The sequence below is a fragment of the Hippopotamus amphibius genome, chromosome 15 (genome assembly GCF_030028045.1).
Source record: "Hippopotamus amphibius kiboko isolate mHipAmp2 chromosome 15, mHipAmp2.hap2, whole genome shotgun sequence".
In the NCBI taxonomy this organism is placed as follows: Eukaryota; Metazoa; Chordata; class Mammalia; order Artiodactyla; family Hippopotamidae; genus Hippopotamus; species Hippopotamus amphibius.
In genome coordinates, this window is record NC_080200.1 from 32,829,122 (window position 1) to 32,836,956 (window position 7,835).

The window sequence follows — 7,835 nt, forward strand, 5'->3', positions numbered from 1 at the left end:
CACCGGCGCGCCCCCACACCGCCCACCTCTTCTTCCCCGTCGGGAACCGACAAGCACTCCACCAGGGGACGCCGCCGGCCGTGGCGGCCGGGGGCGGCACCCTCACGGGGCAGGGCCAGGCTCGATCCCGGGCGGGGGAAGGGGTGGGGGGCAGGGGCGAGGGCAGACCGGCGGCGACGGGGAGGGGGCGGCTCACACGCACGGCCAGGGCCACGGAGCAGGGCCAGGGGCGCCACCCAGGGGGAGACAAAGGGCCGGGGCACAGCCGGGCCACCAGGAAAACCAGCGCGGGGCCCCACCGCCCCACACCAGGGGGCGGTCCCGCCAACGCCTGGGACGCCGGCCGGCGCCCGCCACCCTCGAGGGCCTCCCCACGACCCGGCCCCGCCGCCGGGGCCTAGCATGCGACGGTTCCCCCCGCGTGCAGCGGAGGAACCCGTCCACCCCTTCGCGCATCCATCTGCGTCGCCTCCACACATCCATCACCACCTCAGCCGACCCCAAGGGCTCACACGTCCTGGGGAAACGCTCCCGAGCCAGGCGGCCCGACCTAGGGCCACACACCGCCGCCGGCTGCGGCTCGAGGCAAGGGCAGGCGCGGCAGGGCTCCCCGTGGCTGCGGGACTGGGGAGCCGGGACCGGGGGGGTCCCCCCCTCCGGGCTCGCCAACGGAGGCGACCCCGCACGCACACACGCCACCCCGCGCCTCGGACACCGGCTCGGCTCGGCCCGGCGGGACCCTCCCCCGACTCGGAGGGGGGAGGCGCGGGCCACGGTAGGCAAAGAGCGGCGCTCGGCCCCACCGCGGGACCGGCGCACCCCTCCCGCGGAGGCGAGGGGGTCTACCCACGTGCTCTGGCAGTCGCCACGGTGGCCACTGCACACTTGGGAGGGGCGGCAGCTGGGGGGTTCGGTACCCCAAGGCTCCCTCTCGGATCGCTAGAGAAGGCTTTCTCACCGAGGGCGCGTCATCCCCCACTCAGCGCCTCTCCTTCGGGCCCGCAGAGGCGCTTCCGTGAGCCGCCTACACCTCCTCCAGTCGCCTGGAGGGGAGGGGGTCTGCGATATGGGTAAGCACACGGCCCACGGGAGCGTTCGCGGCCAGGGCCGGGGCACGACCTCGGTAAGGCTTGCTGCCCTCGGGCTCGCCCCTCGGGCCCTCGAGGGGGAGCACGCCCAAGATGCGTGACACAGCCCCCTCTCTCACAGGCCCCGGCCCCCACGATCGCTCCCACGCCCGCGCGCAGCCCCCCACGTAGTGGGGACCACACGGGGCGTGCGCTCGGCCAAGCTCAGGCCCCCACGGCACGCCGCTGAGGACCAGCACAACGAGGCGGCCCCTGGCCCCACCGCCGGGGGGAACAGGCGGGCGCACCTCCCTTACCGTCTCGACCCCCCCAAGAGAAAGCCGCTCACGGCACCCGCCACGGTGGCGGAGACCCGAGGGACACGCTGGGAAAGGGGAACAACACCACCGCTCGGCCTCGGGCACCTGAGGGACGACCTGGAGCGCTCCAGGAGCACCACGGAGGGCCAGGCGCGGCACGCTCGCACACCGACGGGGGGCGCGCAGCGTGGCGGCGGGGCGGCCCTCCCCGCCGCGGGGAGGGCCGCTCGCGAGGCGTACGCCAAAGAGGCACAGCGAGAGCGTCTGCTGCGTCCGAGGACCCCGGTCCCCGCCCACGCTGGGAGGCGGGGGCGGGAGACCGCGGGTTCGGGGCCGGAGGCCGCACCCCTGCCTTCCGCACACCCCGGCAGGCGGGGCGGAAGAGAGGCGAGGAGCCCGCGGACAGAACGAGAAGAGCGGTCCCGTCCCCCAGGAACGTCCGTCCCTCGTCTGGCACGGCTTAGGCCCAGCCCAGCGGAGCGTGGCACCACCACATCAATCGGTTGACCCACCCAGCCTAAAGCCACGGCGGGGGAGGCCCGCAGGGGAGGCACGGCGAAGACCCATCACACGGAGGCCCGCTTCCGCCTCGCCGGCGCCCCTTCATCTCGGGCAAAGAGCAGCCAGCCACCCCAGAACGAGAACGCCTGACACGGGGCACAGAGCCTGTGGGGTGGGGTCGTGCCGGCCACTCACCACCGGGTGCCTGCAGCGGGGGCAGCGCACAGGGTCGAGCACCCGACGCCACCTGGCCCCGCCGCCCTCGGGCTCAGCCAGAGGCCGGAGGGCGGCACCGCGGGTCGGGGCAGCCGGACGCGCGCGCAAGAGCCGGCGCGCAGGCCCAAGCGGGCAGCTCAAGCGGCAAGGACCGAGCCGGGCGTCAGACAGCCGCCCCCAGCCCGGAGTCCTGCCCGCGTCCGGAGCCCCAGCGTCTATCGGCGACAGACGCAGAAGAACACCGTGTCAGCACCTATCTGGTGGCAAAAAGGCCCCATTTCCGGCGGAAGAAATCATCGCGCCCGACAGCGGGGCCCACCCACGAGGTTCACGGGGGCCCCCGGAACCTCGGTCCGGCCACCTGCCCCCAACACTTCCCCATCCACACTTGCCCCGGAGCGCCCGGGGCCACCTGGTCGACCCGGGGATGGAGGGGTGGCAGAGTGGGCCGGGGACACGGGGGAGAGGGAGCGGGCTGGGGACGCCCTCCCCGGTCCCCCCACGCGGGCAGGCACCGGTCCATCCGAGTCTCCGGGCCAGGACTTGGTTCCAAGAAAGAAACACAGCACCCCTCCGAGCCGCCTCCGATGAGCGGGCCCCATGAGGGACCACGCCCGGGCCCGGGAGCCCCTCCCCGGGCCACCCAGTATGGCTCGTGCCAGTCCCCACCTCCCGGCCCGGACTCGGGGTGGAGAGCGGAGGGGGGAGACAAAGTCGCGTCCGACGACCGGGACCCACGCGGGCACGCTGACAGGCCGGGTGCACCCTCGCCGGCCACCTGCGCGAGCAGGGGCCGGTCCGTCCACGTCTCCGGACCCATCGGGACTTGAACCCATTTCTCCAGGGAGACGCCCGGAGCCCACGGGGCAACGCACCCAGGCCCGGGCCAGCCTCTCCGGGTCACCGCTGGCGGCCCAGGCCGGTCCTCACCTCTGGAGTCCGGCTCGGAAAACCATCGGCCCGAAAGCATCTGACGACCGGGACGCACGCGCGTCCACCACCGAGCCCGTGGCGGCCTCCACCGGCCTCAACGCTCGGCCCGAGCCGGTCCCCACCTCCGGAGCGGGACGCGGGGGGCACCGGGAAAGGGAGGTGGGGGGGGGTCGGGGAACGAACGCTCCCAAGGGCGGCCCAGGAGAAGGCCGGGCCACCAAGTCCCAGGCGCTCCGGGCGCGGCAGACCCTCTCCTCTCCCACCGCGGCGGCACGACCCGACATGGGTTCCCGCGGCCGGAGGGGCACGGGCGCATGCTGGTCGACCCGGCCAGGCGGCCCCTCAGCCCCGGCTCGGGAGCGCGGCGGCAGTCACAGCCCCATAGATCTGCAGGCCCAATCTCAGGCGACAGCAGGAGGCGCCTACGCCTCGGCGCCACCGGGGCTGCCAGCACCAGCGTCGCCCGCCTCCCGGAACTCTGCTTCGGGCCCGGCGGCTGAGTCACAGCCCTCGACAAGGTCGCCGGAGCTCCGGAGGGAAGGGACAATATAAAAGCGGCCGCCAGGTGGCGCCCGACAACCGGCTCGAACGTCCCCGGGCCGGATCCCGGTCGCCGGCCGGCCACCGAGGACGCCGGAGCGCCGGGCCGCCCAAACGCCCGAGCTCCTCCCGGAGCGGGGCGGGCGTCCCGCGCGGCCCCGAGGGGTCCGCCTCGGAGCTAGCTCCCGGCCCGACACGACACGACACGACACGACACGGCGCGTCCCGATCCCCGGCAGCACACGGGGGCGGGGGTAGCTGGCAAGATGCCGCCGGGAGGCTGCCTGGAAGGGGACGCGATTCCAGGCCATGGGGGGGGGGGGGGCGCGGGGAATTCCACGGAGACGCCCACAGTGCCACAAGCGAGATCCCCAGCTCCCCGGAGGGTGAGAGGGAGGGAGGGAGGGAGGGAGGGAAGGCGGGGACCAGCGAAACGAAACCAGGCAAGCGCTCAGAGAACGACGCAGGAACTCATCCCTTCTGGCACGGGGAAGGGCTTTGGAAAGCTGATACGCAGAGCCCGGAAGCTAGAAACGAAAGTAAACATACACTCTGGCCCCACACAAATGGAAACAAACATCTATTTCCGCACAGACCGCGACAAAGTCCAAAGAGAACACATGGGTGCGTGGGTGGGGAACATGCCCTTGAGGTCAGAACGTGGATTTCAAAATGGACTGACCACAGTCACCGGCGGGCGGGGGCAGGGGGGCGGGGAGCAGCGAGTCAACAGCCATCCACTAAAGAAACCGCGTTCCAGGACATCTACACAATGCAACGTGGTGAGTGTGCGTGCGTGCGTGCGTGCGTGCGTGTGTGTGTGTGTGTGTGTGTGTGCGCGCGCGCGCGCGCGCGTGCGTGTGAGAGAGAGATTTACAGTAAAGGTTCACAGTGACCTGTCGTCCCACCAAAATCAAACCAAGCCAAACTACCAAAAAGTCAAAGTCAAGCTCTGGGACTGCTGTGGCCCTTCAAGGAGTACGTAAAGGCACACACACATGTACGTGTATGCACACGTGTACACGTACAGACACACACACGTGTACACGTACACACACACACGCATCTGAAAACCTCAAGCATGTCCCATAAGAGGTTCCTGTCCAAAACAGGGCAAGGCCTCATGCAACGCAGCCCCCCCAGAACAAGCAACCCGATGGGGAAAGTGGGCAGGAGGCCTGAACAGAGCAGACCAAGACCAGGCATTTTCATCCACAAGGAAACAAAGCCAGAAAAAACCAACAGAAAACAACGCCCACAAAGGAAACAAAGCAACAAGGACGACGACCCCCACCACTCCAACAGCAACCGCAACACAGTTTTCCACTGTCAACAAAGCAACCAACAGTACCTTTCTTGGGGGGTGGGGGCGGGGACAAAACCAAAAGCCAAAGGAAACCTTTCCCTGAAATACAAGAAACAACTGGGGCTGCCTAGCTGGCGCACTGCTTAAGAATCCGCCCGCCACTGCAGGGGACACGGGTTCGATCCCTGCTCCAGGAAGGTCCCACATGCCGCGGAGCAACGAAGCCCGTGAGGCACAACGACTGAGCCCATGTGCCGCAACTCCTGAAGCCCCCGTGCCTGGAGCCCGTGCTCCGCACCAAGAGAAGCCACTGGCAATGAGGAGCCTGCGCACCACAACGAAGGGGAGCCCCCACTCACCGCAACGGAAAGAAAGCCCGCGCACAGCAAAAAAAGACCCAACGCAGCCCATCAAATACAGAACCATTTTTTTTTTAAATGGAGGGTATGATAGAAAGCGCTGGCATTTCTCTGCACAAGCATACACGGCCAGGCCCAGGATCTGGAATCGCGACAGCAAGTTCCAAACGGCAGAGGAAAGTGGCTCCTGACGGGACACCTATTTTTCACGCTGAGAGAGACCACCACCATGTCATGCTGGAGGACTCAGAGATATCACCTGGCGCCTGACAGAATGGCTCCCCGACAACAGATGACACTACGGAAAACAGCACAGAAGTCCCTGAAAGCACTGCACCAACAACTACCACGTGACCCAGCAACTCCACTACGTGCCCACCGAGGGGGTGAGGGTGACACATACATACACGTGTATGTGTATCCACACCTATCCCTATGTAGCCATAGTTAGGGACATACCGATAGCGCTCTCTGTGTGCATACGTCTCTACCTAGTCACACACAGGCGCGCGCGCGTTTATGACTCAACCCTACCAGGGAATGAGGTCTTGCCATCCGCGGAAACATGGAGAGACCCAGAGGGTATTGCGCTACACAAGATACCTCAGGTCGCGAGACTATCATGTCTGTGAAGAACGTACACAGCAATACACACACATGAACACAAAGAAGGAACCGCAAACAGGTTCCTCGACACCTAAAAGGAACAAATGGGGGGTGGCCAGAGGAGGGAGGGAGGGGGGAAGAGGGAGACGAGTGCAATAGGTGAGGGAGAGGAAGCGGTGCCCACTTCTAGTTATGAAATAAACAACTCACTCGCAGGATGTCATGTACAGCAGGCGGAATAGAGTCCATCCTACTGTCATGACATCGAATGGTGACAGACAGTAACGAGACTTATCACGGAGATCCCTGGGCCATGTGTAAACATAGCCACTCGCTAGGGTATACACCTGAAAACCAATATACTCTTGTCAGTCTGTTAGACTTCCATTTTAAAAGGGCGGGGGGAGGAGGGAGGGAGGGGGGAGGGGGGCAGAGAAAGGAGCAAGAGGAAGAGGAGGGTGGTGGGGGAGGAGGAGGAGGGGGGGGAGGAGGAGGAGGAGGAGGAGGAGGAGGAGGAGGAGGAGGAGGAGGAGGAGGAGGAGGAAAAAGATGGCTTGCCTTGAAGAAATCAACAAAAGGAAAGAGCGAGAGAGACAGAGACAGAGGCAGAGAGAGACGCGAAATCAAGAGTGGACACTCAGGTGACTGCAAGAGTTAAGGGAGATTAAGACAAGAAACAAACTCCCAACAGTAGTTTGGTAAGTCCAAAATCAAGATTTGGATATCATGCTGGCATCAAGCACCAACCCTTCTAAATGGACACAAAGACACACAGGCCTCCCTCACTTGGGGCGGGGGGGTCGTCAGGACCAGGAAATGACCATGCAAGCGGAAGCTGGAAAAGGCAACCTTGTTCATCCACGGCGGAAACATACCATGGTCCCACAGCATTCAAAACATTGTATCAAAACATGTACAAACGGCTCTTCCTCACTCCCAATGAAAACTGCAGAGAACGTCCAAAACAGCCAACGTGTGATTTGCTTAGCAGATTGTCATGGAGAGCCTCGACCAGAAAGCATCGCTTTCGGTTTGTAACATCATAGGAACAGCAGTCTCAACAGCGCTTGCCTTCTTGGCGCAGTATCATTTCTACGCCTGGATACACAGTCCTACTTTGGGGTGGGGGGGTGGGGGTGAGGGAGCCCTGCCAGCAGTTCCTATTTTTCAAAGCAGACCTCTTCCCCCTCCCCCCAACCACCACCACCATTTTTCTTATTTTTTTTCTCTTTCCTCTGGTCTCAGGTTCTGCCCAATCCAGTCCACTGGCCTCCATCCCAGGCCACTGTGGGCTGTGTGTACAGATTTGCAAGATGAAGACAGTTCTCCCCAGAGAACCGGGCAGCCGCCCGGCTGAGATCTAAAAACCGATCTGCTCATGCAGTTCCACTTTTTCTTTTTCTCTTTTAAATGGGCTTCTTTCTGTCAAGGAGAAGATTTCCAAATCAAAAGGAGACCGAAAGATTTCTAGGTTCCACAGCTTCAGGATTCCATGGATCGGGGGTGTCAAAAAGTCTGCGCAGGGCCTTCAGTAAAGGCCGTCTTTCTCAGCGCACACAAGTCAACCCGAGACCAAGGCAACCTGAGGGCAAAACCCCTCGCTTGATTTCATTTCTCCCATTAGGCCCCGAACATCAGAGCGCGTGTGACAGAGAGAGAGAGACAGAGAGAGACAGAGACAGAGACAGAGACAGAGACAGAGACAGAGACAGAGAGACAGAGAGAGAGAGAGAGAGAGAGAGAGAGAAACCCCACAAAAGAGAAACAAACGAAAACCCCAGCAAAGGTTCCATACATTGTTCGCCAGGATTGGAAGTGATGACGTCGTTGCGGGGGAGGGGGAGAATTATGCGGAGGGCACTTGCAAACCTCGCGGTTGCAGCCAGCAGGTGCTGACAGATACGTTTTTGAAACCGGCTGGCGGCGCCCTTGAGCTTCCTACGGTTCTGACCATACCCGTTCTCAGGGAGGTGGCTGTGGAGCCCAG